At 42.7% G+C, this 14,854-nt stretch overlaps 1 protein-coding gene across 1 annotated transcript in view; it reads right to left on the minus strand.

Annotated features, from left to right (window-relative positions):
- The window catches only part of GABRG3 (gamma-aminobutyric acid type A receptor subunit gamma3), a gene marked incomplete at both ends in the record, with an annotated part of 671,827 nt that overhangs the window by 360,710 nt on the left and 296,263 nt on the right, over nt 1-14,854 (minus strand). The gene's annotated exons all lie outside the window — the stretch shown is intronic.

The following is a 14,854-nucleotide window of genomic DNA, read 5'->3' on the forward strand; positions in this document are numbered from 1 at the left end:
TGAAGCAGAAGTAGATGTTTTTCTGGAACTCTCTTGCTTTCTCCATGATCCAGCATATGTTGGCAATTTGATCTCTAGTTCCTCCTTTCATCTCTCCAATTTTCTTGAAAAGATCTCTGGTCCTCCCTATTCTATTGTTTTCTTCTATTTCTTTGCACTGTTCATTTAAAAAGGCATTCTTATCTCTTCTAGCTATTCTCTGGAATTCTGCATTCAATTGGGCTTATCTTTCTTTTTCTCCCTTGCCTTTCGCTTCCCTCCTTTCCTCAGCTATTTGCAAAGCTTCCTCAGACAGCCATTTTGCTTTCTTGCATTTCTTTTTCTTTGGGATGGTTTTGGTTGCTACCTGTTGTACAATGTCGCGAACCTCTGTCCATAGTTCTTCAGGCACTCTGTCTATCAGATCTAATTCCTTAAATCTATTTGTCACCTCTACTGTATATTCAACAGGGATATGATTTAATTCATACCTGAGTGGCCTAGTGCTTTTCCCTACTTTCTTCAGTTTAAGCCTAAACTTTGCAATGAGAAGCTCATGGTCTGATCCACAGTCATCTCCTGGTCTTGTTTTTACTGTCTGTATAGAGCTTCTCCATCTTTGGCTGCAGAGCATATAGTCCATCTGATTTCTGTGTTGACCGTCTGGTGATGTCCATGTGTAGAGCCGTCTCTTGGGTTGTTGAAAAGAGTGTTTGCTATGACCATCGTATTCTCTTGACAAAATTCTATCAGCCTTTGCCCTGCTTCATTTTGTACTCCAAAACCAAACTTGCCTGTTATTCCGGTTATCTTTTGGCTTCCTACTTTAGCATTCCAATCCCCCATGATGATAAGGACATCATTTTTGGTGTTATTTATTTATTTATTTATTTTATTGTATTTATATACCGCCCTTCATAGGGCTTCATAGAACCAGTCAATTTCATCCTCTTCAGCATTGGTGGTTGGGGCATAGACTTGGACTACTGTGATAGTGAATGGTTTGCCTTGGATTCGAACTGAGATCATTCTGTCATTTTGGGGATTGTATCCCAGTACTGCTTTCCCTACTCTTTTATTGACTATGAAGGCTACTCCATTTCTTCTGAGGGATTCTTGCCCGCAGTAGTATACCTGATGGTCATCTGAATTAAATTCACCCATTCCTGTTCATTTTAGTTCGCTGATACCTAAGATGTCGATGTTCAGTCTTGTCATCTCTTGTTTGACCATGTCCAGCTTTCCTTGATTCACGGATCTTACATTCCAGGTTCCTATGGAGAAAAACCCCTTCATGGATTACTGCCTTGTCGTGGCGAAGGGGCTTGCGTAATTCAATGAAGCTATGAGCTATGCCGTGCAGGGCCACCCAAGACGGACAGGTCATAGCAGAGAGTTCTGACAAAACGTGATCCACTGGAGAAGGAAATGGCAAACCACTCCAGTATCTTTGCCATGAAAACCCTATGGACAGTACCAAAAGGCAAAACGATATGACGCTGGAAGATGAGCCCCTCAGGTCGGAAGGTGTCCAATATGCTACTGGGGAAGAGCAGAGGGCTAGTACTAGTAGCGCCAGAAAGAATGAAGCGACTGGGCCAAAGCCGAAAGGACGCTCAGCTGTGGATATGTCTGGTGGTGAAAGGAAAGTCCGATGCTGTAAAGATTTTTTCTCCATAGGAACCTGGAATGTAAGATCCATGAATCAAGGAAAACTGGACGTGGTCAAACAAGAGATGACAAGACTGAACATTGACATCTTAGGTATCAGCGAACTAAAATGGACAGGAATGGGTGAATTTAATTCAGATGACCATCAGGTATACTACTGTGGGCAAGAATCCTTCAGAAGAAATGGAGTAGCCTTCATAGTCAATAAAAGAGTAGGAAAAGCAATACTGGGATACAATCCTCAAAATGACAGAATGATCTCAGTTCGAATCCAAGGCAAACCATTCAATATCACAGTAGTCCAGGTCTATGCCCCAACCACCAGTGCTGAAGAGGATGAAATTGACCAGTTCTATGAAGCACTACAGCACCTTATAGAACTAACACCAAAAAATGATGTTCTTATCATCATGGGGGATTGGAATGCTAAAGTAGGAAGCCAAAAGATAACTGGAATAACAGGCAAGTTTGGCCTTGGAGTGCAAAATGAAGCAGGGCACAGGCTGATAGAATTCTGTCAAGAGAATACAATGGTCATAGCAAACACTCTTTTCCAACAACCCAAGAGACGGCTGTACACATGGACATCACCAGATGGTCAACACAGAAATCAGATTGACTATATGCTCTGCAGCCAAAGATGGAGAAGCTCTATACAGTCAGTAAAAACAAGACCAGGAGCTGACTGTGGCTCAGACCATGAGCTTCTCCTTGCAAAGTTTAGGCTTAAACTGAAGAAAGTAGGGAAAAGCACTAGGCCACTCAGGTATGAATTAAATCATATCCCTGTTGAATATACAGTAGAGGTGACAAATAGATTTAAGGAATTAGATCTGATAGACAGAGTGCCTGAAGAACTATGGACAGAGGTTCGCGACATTGTACAACAGGTAGCAACCAAAACCATCCCAAAGAAAAAGAAATGCAAGAAAGCAAAATGGCTGTCTGAGGAAGCTTTGCAAATAGCTGAGGAAAGGAGGGAAGCGAAAGGCAAGGGAGAAAAAGAAAGATACACCCAATTGAATGCAGAATTCCAGAGAATAGCTAGAAGAGATAAGAATGCCTTCTTAAATGAACAGTGCAAAGAAATAGAAGAAAATAATAGAATAGGGAGGACCAGAGATCTTTTCAAGAAAATTGGAGAAATGAAGGGAACGTTTAATGCAAAAATGGGCATGATAAAGGACCAAAATGGCAGGGACCTAACAGAGGCAGAAGAGATTAAGAAGAGGTGGCAAAATTACACAGAAGAACTATACAAGAATGAGCTTAACGTCCCTGATAATCACAATGAGGTGGTCACTGACCTCGAGCCAGACATCCTAGAATGTGAAGTGAAGTGGGCCTTAGAAAAGCTGAGCAACAACAAAGCTAGTGGAAGTGACAGTATTCCAGCTGAGCTATTCAAAATCTTAAAAGACAATGCAGTAAAAGTGCTACACTCAATTTGCCAGCAAATTTGGAAAACTCAACAATGGCCACAGGATTGGAAAAGATCAGTTTACATTCCAATTCCAAAGAAAGGCAGTGCCAAAGAATGTTCAAACTATCGCACCATTGCACTCATTTCTCATGCTAGTAAAGTCATGCTTAAAATCCTACAAGCTAGACTTCAGCAGTATGTGGATCGAGAACTACCAGAAGTGCAGGCAGGATTTCGAAGAGGCAGAGGAACTAGAGATCAAATTGCCAACATACGCTGGATCATGGAGAAAGCTAGGGAGTTCCAGAAAAACATCTACTTCTGCTTCATTGACTATGCTAAAGCCTTTGATTGTGTGGATCATAACAAACTGTGGCAAGTTCTTAAAGAGATGGGAGTACCAGACCATCTTATTTGTCTCTTGAGAAACCTATATGCGGGCCAAGAAGCAACAGTGAGAACTGGACACGGAACCACTGATTGGTTCAAAATTGGGAAAGGAGTCCGGCAAGGCTGTATACTGTCGCCCTGCCTATTTAACTTATATGCAGAGCACATCATGAGAAAGGCAGGGCTAGATGAATCAAAAGTTGGAATTAAGATTGCCGGAAGAAATATCAACAACCTAAGATACGCAGATGATACCACTCTAATGGCAGAAAGTGAAGAAGAACTAAAGAGCCTCTTGTTGCAGGTGAAGAAGGAGAGTGCAAAACTTGGGTTGAAACTTAACATTAAGAAAACCAAGATCATGGCATCTGGCCCTCTCAATTCCTGGCAAATAGATGGGGAAGAAATGGAGGTAGTGACAGATTTTATTTTCCTGGGCTCCAAGATCACTGCAGATGGGGACTGTAGCCAAGAAATTAAAAGACGCTTGCTCCTGGGGAGGAAAGCCATGGCAAATCTAGACAGCACACTAAAAAGCAGAGACATCACCCTGTCAACAAAAGTGCGTATAGTCAAGGCTATGGTCTTCCCAGTTGCAACGTATGGCAGTGAAAGTTGGACCATAAGAAAGGCTGAGCGCCAAAGAATTGAGGCCTTTGAACTGTGGTGCTGGAGAAGACTCCTGCGAGTCCCTTGGACCGCAAGGCGATCAAACCGGTCAGTCCTAGAGGAGATCAATCCTGACTGCTCTTTAGAAGGCCAGATCCTGAAGCTAAAACTCAAGTACTTTGGCCACCTAATGAGAAGGAAGGACTCACTGGAGAAGAGCCTAATGCTGGGAAAGATCGAGGGCAATAGAAGAAGGGGACGACAGAGAATGAGGTGGCTGGATGGAGTCACTGAAGCAGTAGGCGTGAGCTTAAATGGACTCCAGAAGATGGTAGAGGACAGGAAGGCCTGGAGGAATGTTGTCCATAGGGTCGCGATGGGTCGGACACGACTTCGCAGCTAACAACAACAACAACATGGAGAAAAAATCTTTACAGCATCGAACCTTCCTTTCACCACCAGACACATCCACAGCTGAGCGTCCTTTTGGCTTTGGCCCAGTCGCTTCATTCTTTCTGACACTACTAGTACTAGCCCTCTGCTCTTCTCCAGTAGCATATTGGATGCCTTCTGACCTGAGGGGCTCATCTTCCAGCATCATATCATTTTGCCTTTTGGTACTGTCCATAGGGTTTTCATGGCAAAGATACTGGAGTGGGTTGCCATTTCCTTCTCCAGTGGATCACGTTTTGTCAGAACTCTGCTATGACCTTTCCATCTTGGGTGGCCCTGCACAGCATAGCTCATAGCTTCATTGAAATATGCAAGCCCCTTCGCCATGACAAGGCAGTAATCCATGAAGGGGATTACTGATAGATTATTCCTAGCCCAAAGAAATGGATGCTGAGGTTTATTTCAAGTCAACCAAACTGTCCAAAAAGAAAAGCTTGCATGCATAGAATACAGCCAAGAACCACCACTGATGTAAGTTAAAAATGAAAACTTACTGTATGTCTAGAAAAAAAAGCATGAATAGCAAAATAATGTAATAAACACAAGAACAGAATGGTGGCAAGGAAAAGCTTATATAGTCAATTCTACAAAAGTTTAAGAAAAAAGTAGATAAAAATAATACCTGACAATGGCTTACAACTGGAACATTAAAAAAGAAACTGAAGGCTTGATTTTGGCAGCTCAAAAGCAAGCCATTTGAATTAAGAAAATCAGCTTCAGAATTGAAAAAAAATGTCAAATGATTCAAAGGTCAGATTGTGCAAAGAACCAAAAGAAACAGTAGACCATATACTGAGCTAATGCAAAAAGATCACACAAATTGATTATAAACAATGATATTACAGAAAATGACAAAATGATTTACAGGAACTTCTATAAAAATTATCATGTATTAGTAATAAAAAAATTGTGAAACAAAATTGAAAAGGTAGTCAAAAATGAACAGGTTAAATTACTCTTGGATTTCTGAATATAAATTGATAAAGTGTTAGCCCATTAAACATCAGATTTAAAAGATGAAAGTGTGTATAATTAATGTGGCAAGGAGGTAATGGAACAGAAGATAAAGAGTTGGGGAAGATCACATATTAAATCAAAATTGAAAGTTTATGACATAAACCAGTGCTTTTCAACCAGTGGTACGGGTACCACCTATGGTACATTGGCACCTGGCAGGTGGTATGCGACCATCCTAGAAAAGTGGTAGCAGAGGAGGGGAACGAGCTGAACTGCTGGCAGCACCACAGAAGCCTGAGCGAGAGATGGCTATAGTTGCAGGGCTGTCAGGGCTCAGCAAAAGCGCCAGGATCAGTGCTTCTTTGTGGCTATCAGGGCTCAGTGGAAGCACCAGGATCAGCACCAGCCTGCAGCTGGAGCTCAGCACTGATCCTTGTGCTTCTGAGCCCAGAAGAAGCAACGATCAGCTGGAATCTTGCAGCATCTCCAGGGTCTTGTGATTTACATTCAGATGCTTGGCAACTGATTCATATTTATGATGGTCACAGTGTCCCAGGGTCGTGTTAAGTGACCAAAACCTGCTGCAACCACCCAGCGGACAGGGGGAATAAAAACCAAACACCTCCCACCCCATCCCCACTGCCAGTCCTCAACAGAAATGCTCACAACAATGAAAACCTCAGACAGGAGGAAGAGTGCCGCCGGGCAGGCAAGCAGGTGTCTTGCTCGGCTGTGGCTTGGGGGGGCACTTTTTTCAGTGCCATTGTAACTTTCAATAGTCACTAAGCAAACTGTTGTAAGTTGAGGACTACCTGTATTTCATCACTTTTTTTCCTTTTTGGAGGGAGGGGTCATCAAGTTTTTGACACCTTGCTAGGTTACTGGTGGTACTTGGATGTTGCCATATCCTAAAAGTGGTACAATGGGAGAAAAGGTTGTAAAGCCCTGACATAAACCAGCCATGGCAGTCCCAAGGATTATTGGCATTCTGGCTGCCATACTAAAAATTTGTACGGCATTTAGAAAATTTGCACATTAACAAAAAAAAATTATCTGTCAATTATCAAAAACCACAATGCTTGGATCCACACATATCCTATGCCAATACATTACAATTCTAGATTTTTGAGAAGTACTCGATGTATATGAAAGCCAACACCAGGTAAGAAGCAGCATCTGAGGTTTCATACTTTTGTGTATGTAATAATAATACTAATTTGTATCCCTGATTGCAGTAGCTTTTAAATCTTAGTAATAAATAAAAGCAATGAGTAAAACTGAGTTTTCAGTCATATAACCAAAGTGACAAATGTCATGCTTCTATTATTTGTTTCTGTTACATAAAGCAGTGTATATAATGAAAAAGTGGTCTCTTTCTAATTAACACTGCATTGAATATGTGTTATAAAAGTTTCTGCTTTGGGAGTGCAGATTAAAACAAACAAAGCCAGTTCTAAATATAGTGCTCTTCTGGGACCTTTCTTTTACTTCAGTTCTTAAAAAAAGAAGATGCTTTGAATAGTTCTTGAGATGTTTGCCTCCTGATCTCACCAACCATTTGTCTTGACTTCTGATAATAGGTAATTGGGAAATATAATTATAGAATACATTTATTCAGAACAAAAGCCATTGTGCTTCCTGAAATAAAAAAAATAGGTTTTCTCAACAGTTATTTCCCTCCTCTTCTACTTAAAACAGGTATTATTTATTTATTTGCAGCTTAGATTAATACAATCAATTTCAGACTTATTGAAATTAATAGGATAGCCATGCCTCATTTAAGTTCCATTAATTCCAGTTACTTTAATATGACAGACAACCCATTGAAGTTGTGCTGACTGCAAACTCTTACAGTATAAATTTACATTTACATACATATAAATTTAAATTTTCAAATTCCCATTGGCTTCAAAGGGTTGTAAATAATTTAAAATGTTCTCCGCTTGGTGTTCTTTATGGAGGTATTGTGAGCATGTGTCCCTTCATTTTTTGGTTGTTGTGTGTTGGCATCTTGACCTCTTTGTTAGCCAGTTTTGGATTGCAGCAGGTGTTTGCAGTTTATAGAAGGCAGCATCTGTCAGATATAGCTTGTTCCTCATTCTAACAACTTCTACTGACCTCTTTAAATTTAGGATTCTCCTAAATCCACAAATAACTCAAGAAATTTGAACTTTTCACTAAGCTCACACCAACAAACTGTAACAATTTCTAGCCTAATCCAATACTTTTTTCTCCACAAAGTATTTCGACACTTTTTCTGTACCTTGTGTCCCACTACAGAATATCAAGCACAATAAAGGTAGTCCTTGATTTATGACCATAATGGAGCCTGTCTGTTACAGTTGCAAATTGTGTCAGTTATTAAATGAGGTGCCGGTATGATTGCCTCACTTAATGACTCCTGTCCCTGTTATCCATGATGTGGTTGTTAAGTGACTGTGCAGATGATTAATTAGAGCATGGGGTACCCCAGGCATGGGGAATGTCCTGGGAGACTTAGCGAAGGCCCAGGCCTGCACTGCAATACCTCCCTAGCTCACACATGGCCTGCTCCAGGCCTCCCAATGCCTCCCCTACTTGTGGTATCTTGGGTTCCACTTCCCAGTCCACCTGGAGTTCCCACAGGCGTTCTCTGTTTCCCACAGTGTCCTCCCAATTGCAGCTCCTCTCAAAATTGGAGCTCATTTTCAGCATGGCAGGCCATGCAGGCCTAGGGAGGGTAAGGGATGATGGATCTGCTTTCCTTTCCCAATGTGATCTCCAGAACTCTGAAATGGTGCCTACGTTCAAGATGGATCTATTCAGTCTCTACTGTGTAGGAAGGTCATGCAGTGAAGCAGATGCTTCCAGAAGGAGATCTATAGGATTGAAAAGATAAGGAACTAATTGGTGAAGGAGGTGCGAGTAGGGTCTGGGACCCACCTGGGTGGGAAGCAGATTCAGGTCCTGTGGGGATGCAGTGAGGCAGGATCGGGTGGATAGGTAGTAAGGCTGCTGTAGCATCTCTATGCTCACTCATAAGGAATTTCAAAGCACCCAAATTTTATTTATGTCACTATGGGGGTGATACAGCAGCTGTAACTTCAGGCAGAGATTGTAAGCCTGTTTGTCAGCACTATTGTCAAGCTTCCATGGGCTCGACACTGATGGGAGGGGAGATGGGGAGAGTGACAAAACCAATGGCAACAGCCCTTCCCTCCCCCATTACCTGGACTGGCAGAGTACAGTGGCATGGTCGTCAGCTCCACAGTCACCCGGCCGAACAGCTGTTCAGCACAGGGAGGCACCAGGAAGCCAGAAGCCTGCAGCGTGTCCCGACGAACAGCTGATCAGAGCAGGGAAGCTACACAGAGCCAGAAGCCTGCAGTGCATCCTGCCTTGCTGATCATAACAACTTGCACACTGGATGCTGGTTAAGTGGGGGGTGGGGCCAGGTGTGAAACACATATGTAAGGCTCTGGGAGGCAATTACTCCCAGTGCTAACTTTGTTTGCTGTTTCTGTGACTAAACGCATGCCAGAATGTTCTGTGATTAAAGCCAGCCACCTGAGAACTCAAATGTTTGTTCTTGTTGGAGCCAGGGATGTGGTAAGGACTTCTGACAGAAAGTTAGCACTCCACTTTACTGTATTTGTCCCTACCCATTATCCTTGGTGGGCTGACAGTGTTCTGTTCAGGTACCAGGGAATGGCTGAGGACACACAGGAGATGGCGCCTTTCGGTGAAGGGGGAGGACCAGCTGTGGCTGGGGTGGCAGCGCCAACTCCAGATGCTGGAGATGAAGATGCCCAGCTGGTGGTGCGGCCCAAGGTGCACAAGGCCCCACCCGCAGAACCAGAGAGTGACACATGGGTGGTTCCAGGGATGATGCAGGAGGCAGGAGCCTCGGGAGAGTGGTGGCATAGTTCGGCTGTCACCGGCCTGGCAGCCAGCCAACTACACATACGGGGTGCTTCGGGCCACCCAATGATGGAGTAGAGGGAGAGGCGGCTAACAGATGACGATGAAGGGGAGTGGAGCTATTTCATAGCGCCAGGGTGGCATACGATAGACATCTTGTAGGAGAGGTTTGGGTTGAGTTACAGGATCTCCCCTCATGGCCATGTTGGGAAGTGGGCCCAGAAATCACATCATGGCCACGAACGGGACCCCAGCCAACCCAGCCAATGCAGACCTGGTTTTGATTGGCCAGTCTGAAACTGAAATTGAATGCCAGCCATGTTTCTGACACTCCGCAGGTGAAAAGCCCCACCCAGAGCGCATTCCTGCCCATTCTAGCAGGATGACCACAGGTTGCATGGGAAGGCAGGTAACTGTTGGATCCAAGCAGGGGCCCTGCCAGGCATCTGGTTCCAGAGGCCAGGTCGTTGGCCCATAAGGGTGTAGGAGCCAAGGAACAGTGCCCTCCACCTGCTGCTGATGGCCTACAAGGTCTGGGATGGCCCTTGGGGTCTTGGCTCCAAGGGATGACCTGGGGTCCCCCACCATTACAGGCAATGTTCGATGGGAACCCAGACCATCTGGCATTGTTTCTAAGCCAGGTCATCAGTCATCTGGACCAATAGGCCCAATTTTATCCATCCCAGTGGGCAATGGTGGTGGCGGTGATTGCAGTGTTGCAAGGCAAGGCTGCAGAGTGGGTGGCAGATCGGCATAGTGACCATGCGAGGGAATTAGCAGATGCCAGGCTGTTTCTGGAGGCTCTATAATCCCGCTTTGAGGATGTCTCCCCTGTTCAACGAGCAGAGGTGGAGTTGTTAGCACTGAAGCAGTGAGGCCAGCCTGTGGCTGAATATGTACAGGAGTTCTGGCAGGTGGCCAGCAGGCTGTGGTGTTGGCCAGAGCACCTACTGGTCCACCAGTTCTGGGCAGGTTTGGACTGTGACCCGCACCAAGCATGCATCTATCCTGGCATCCCAAGCTGGTTACAGGACTGGCTTCATGTGGTGGTGGGCCTGGATGCAGGGGTGCAGGAATTCCGGTCCAAGGGGGATGGGCCATCAGGACCATGCAGGGTCATGGAGAAACTGATGGGCAAAGGCCAGGTAGCCCCAGGCCCAGGGCAGGTACTCCTTGTCTGTTGCTTAGATACTTCCACTGCAACCAGCTGGGATATTGGGTTGTGGAATGTCCAGTTCCTGTTCCACAGGGGAAACCAGGGACTCCTGGGAGAGCCATAGCCACACCCAAGAAGACCCCAGAGAACCTGAGGGCATTTCACCAGGCAGAGGGTCCCACCCCTCGAGGGAGGAGTCTAAAGGAGGAGGAGGCAACAGCTACAATGAGATATCAGCTGGTCATCTATGACAGTGAGGAAGAGGCAGTGGAGCACCCAATTGTGAGTGAACCTGTATGGCCGTTTGTCATCCCAAATCATTTTGATGGGTCCACAGACAGGCCATCATGGGGAATATAGGGCCTTAATCAATTCTGGCTGTACCCGTTGCTTGATCAGTAGGGCCATAGAGGTTTATTATTTATTTATTTATTTATTTATTCGGTTTATATCCCACCCTACTCCCAAAGGACTCAGGGTGGTTTACAAGGCAAAATTTAAAAACAATACAATATAAAATTAAAATAAAATTAAATTAAGTCTAGCCGCAAAAAAAATCACAATTTAAGTCCAGACCAGATAGCTCAAAGAGCCAGGTTTTTATGTCCCAGCGAAATGAACAAAGGTCAGGGGCAGTCCGGAGTTCCGTTGGCAGTTGATTCCATAAGGCAGGTGTGCCCACAGAGAATGCCCTCCCCCTGGGGATCACCCGTCAGCAATCCTTGACCGGCGGTACCCTGAGGAGGCCCTCCCTGTGGGAGCGCACAGGACAATGGGAAATTGACGCTGGCAGTAGGTGCTCCCCCAGATACTCTGGGCCCATGCCATTTAGGGCTTTATAGGTCATCACCAGCACCTTGAATCTCACCCAGAGGGCAACTAGAAGCCAATGCAGCTTGCGGAGAAGAGGTGTTACATGGGAGTATCAGGAGACTCCCATCACAACTCGTGTGGCTGCATTCTGCACCAGCTGAAGCCTCCTAGTGGTCGTCAGGGGCAGCCCCATGTAGAGAGCATTGCAGTAGTCTAGCAGTAGTCTAGTCTAAGCACTTTTTCAAATGGGAAAACCAGGCTGGTTTTGTTTCTTCAGTTCCAAGATGTGTATTCAATAAATTTTTATCTTTTATGGCACTTCAAAGCCTTAAAGATTCCTTAATTTTGAGTTCACTAGTTGGACAGTTGACAGGCTATCTTCTCGGAGGGAACCTAGTATCAGGAAGTAAAATTATAGCCAGCACTGCTTTGAAATGCTGGTTGCTGCATGTCAGAGCATTTTAACAATTAAAAATACAAATAACAAATATGTATTCTATTAGATGTTGGTATCCACCCAATTGAAAGGATGAAACTGAGCCCATTTATAATAATAATAGTAATAATAATAATAATAATAATAATAATAATAATAATAATAATAATAATAATAATAATATAATAATAATAATAATAATAATAATAATAATAATAATAATAATAATAATAATAATAATAATAATAATAATAATAATAATAATAATAATAATTTTATTTATATACCGCCCTTCTCCCGAAGGACTCAGGGTGGTGAACAGGGCAAATGTATAAAATACAAAAATACAAAAATTCCGGATGGCAAGGCGACGCAGGAGGCAGCCATTTCTTGGCTGTCAGCCTCGCGGCTCCGTAGAGTCGCCGAAAACAGCGCCGATCAGCTGTTCGGCAGCTTGGAAGCCCCCACCTCAGGAGAAGAGGGGGTGAGCGTCCAGGTAGGGGTAGAGCTCTCCGGGGCTCTAGTGGCGGAAGGATTGAGCCCCCCCGAAGCCTGGGCATGCTCAGGACTGCGAGGCGTCTCTGCTCCGGGTTTTTTGGAGCAGAACAGGGCGTTCGCAACCATCCCTGCTAGCAAGGAAGAGCTTATGAGAACGAGGACGCAGGCAGAGCGATGCAGGAGATTTTGGTGAAGCTGTTGTTTTGATCTTTAACTCAATGGACTTTGCTGAATCTGCATGTGAAAGTGCGTAGTTAACAATAGAGGGTGAAAATGGCGGCTATATCTTCTAAAGTTCCTGCCCTGAGGCAGCAGTCTTCGGTGAAAACTTTATTGTCCTCTGCATCTGAATCTGTATCAGCTTTTACAGTAAAAGATTTGCAGAGTTTGCTCCAAGAAACTATGGAAAAGCAAATGCAACAATTTGTTGAGATAATGGAGAAAAAGTTGGAGGAGAAGTTTACAGAGAAATTAGCAGAAATGAGAGCAGACATCACATCTGCAACGTTAAATATGGCTAAAAGCATTGAGATTTTGGATGAAAAAGTGGAAGATCTTGTTCAAAATGATACTAGAATGGAAGCCAAAATGACAGAAACTGAAAATATGATAGCGAAAATGGATTATGATTTGATTTTGACACAGTATTCTCAGATGGAGTTTGCTTTGAGAATCAGAGGCCTAAAAAAAAATCCTAAGGAAAATTTGACGAAAATGGTTTCTGAGGTTTTGGAAGGGGTGTTGGAGCGACCAGCAGATGAAATAATGGAAGATATAGATAAAATCTTCCGTGTTAATTCGTGGATTGCAAGACAAAGGAAATTACCCAGAGATGTGGTGGTTTATTTCACAAAGAGAAAGATTAGAAATGAAGTTATCCAGGCCTCCAATAATATTGATTTTGTAATGGATGACCAAAAAGTTTTGATTTTAAAAGAGATACCTGCAAGAATTTTAAGAAAAAGGAAGGAATTTGCTTTTTTGACACAAGAATTGAGACGATGTGATATTAAGTTTAGATGGCAAATACCAGAGGGTATGGTGGTGACTTATGAAGGTACGAGGCATTGTCTTACCACGGTGATTCAGGCACGTGACTTTTACAGTAATGTTTTAAAAGCAGTGCCCATATCGTCTTTGGAGTCTACAAAGAAAAAAGGTGACAGAGAGCCTCAACGTTCCAGAGAGAATCCACAAGATGTTGAAGGGTTAACGCAGACAGATGTGAAAGCTACAGGAGTGGGTCAAATTTCATCACCACGGGAGAAGGCCAGAAATTGGAAGAGGTGTGCTGCTTCTGGAAGAATGAAGCAAACCTGAGGATTTAGTTGCATAATTGCAAGAGATAATAATGTAATAAGGATGCTAGAAGGATTAAGTATGTGGGGATTCATTTTTCACCCTTATAAAATAATTATATAATATTTTGTGTTGCTTTAGTTTTAAGATGATTATGAAAATTTAATTGGGAAGATTTGTAGTAGTGTTTATTGATATTCTGTAGGTTATGCTTTGTTATTTGGATGGAAAGTTTTAAGCCTGGAAGGTAGTGTATGGTATTTTAAGTTGTATAATACATTAGGAGAAGGAAAGGTTGTATAAATTTGGTTTTAGTATGTTAAAGTTTAGTTGGATAGAATAATAGTTTTATAAAACTGATATAAATTGTTTTATGTGTGATTGAAATTAATTTGTAATACTTTTATGGGCAATATTGGAGTAGGTAATAGAATATAAGAATATAAGAATGATGTGATTATATAAAAAAAATTTTAAGTTTGGAAGTAATCTATGGTATTTTAATTTGTATAATATATCAGGATAATATGAATTTAAAGCTTAGTTGGGAAGAAGAATAGCGTTAGACAATTGATATAAATTGTTTTATTTGTGATTGTTTTTATTGGGTAGATTGAAAAGTATTATATTGTTTTTGAATAATTATTGATATATATATATATATATATATATATATATATATATATATATATATATATATATATATATATATATATATATATATATATATATATGTTTGGAGTTTATCTATATGAGTTAAAGTTCGATAGTCTATATAGTTCAGGATTGTTTGTGTAAGCTAGATTATGATTGTTTGTATTTTTATACCCTGTATTCTGCTCTGGGAAGTGGGGGGAGGGGAAAGGGAGGGTGGGGTTGGGGAGGGTTGGGGAGGGTGGGAGGGAGGGGGGCTGGGGGGGGTTTCTTTTTCTTTTCTTTTTTTTGTTTTGTTTTTGTTGTTTGTTAAAGATAAAATGTATTTTAAAACTTTTTAATAAAAAAAATACAAAAGTTAAAAGGAATTAAACATAATGCCCAAGGTAAAAACAATAAATACAAATATTAAGAACAATAAAAAACCCAACCCATCCCCCATCAGGCCAAGCCGGCTTGTTCAAATAAATGCGTTTTCAGATCGCGTCAGAAGGAGCGGAGGTTGGGCGCCATCCGGAGCTCAACCGGCAACTGATTCCATAATTCTGGGGCGCCCACAGAGAAGGACCTCCCCCTGGGGGCCACCAAACAACATTCTCTGATCGGTGGCACCCTG

The sequence above is a fragment of the Vipera berus genome, assembly GCF_964194415.1.
Source record: "Vipera berus genome assembly, chromosome: 4".
Classification (NCBI taxonomy): Eukaryota; Metazoa; Chordata; class Lepidosauria; order Squamata; family Viperidae; genus Vipera; species Vipera berus.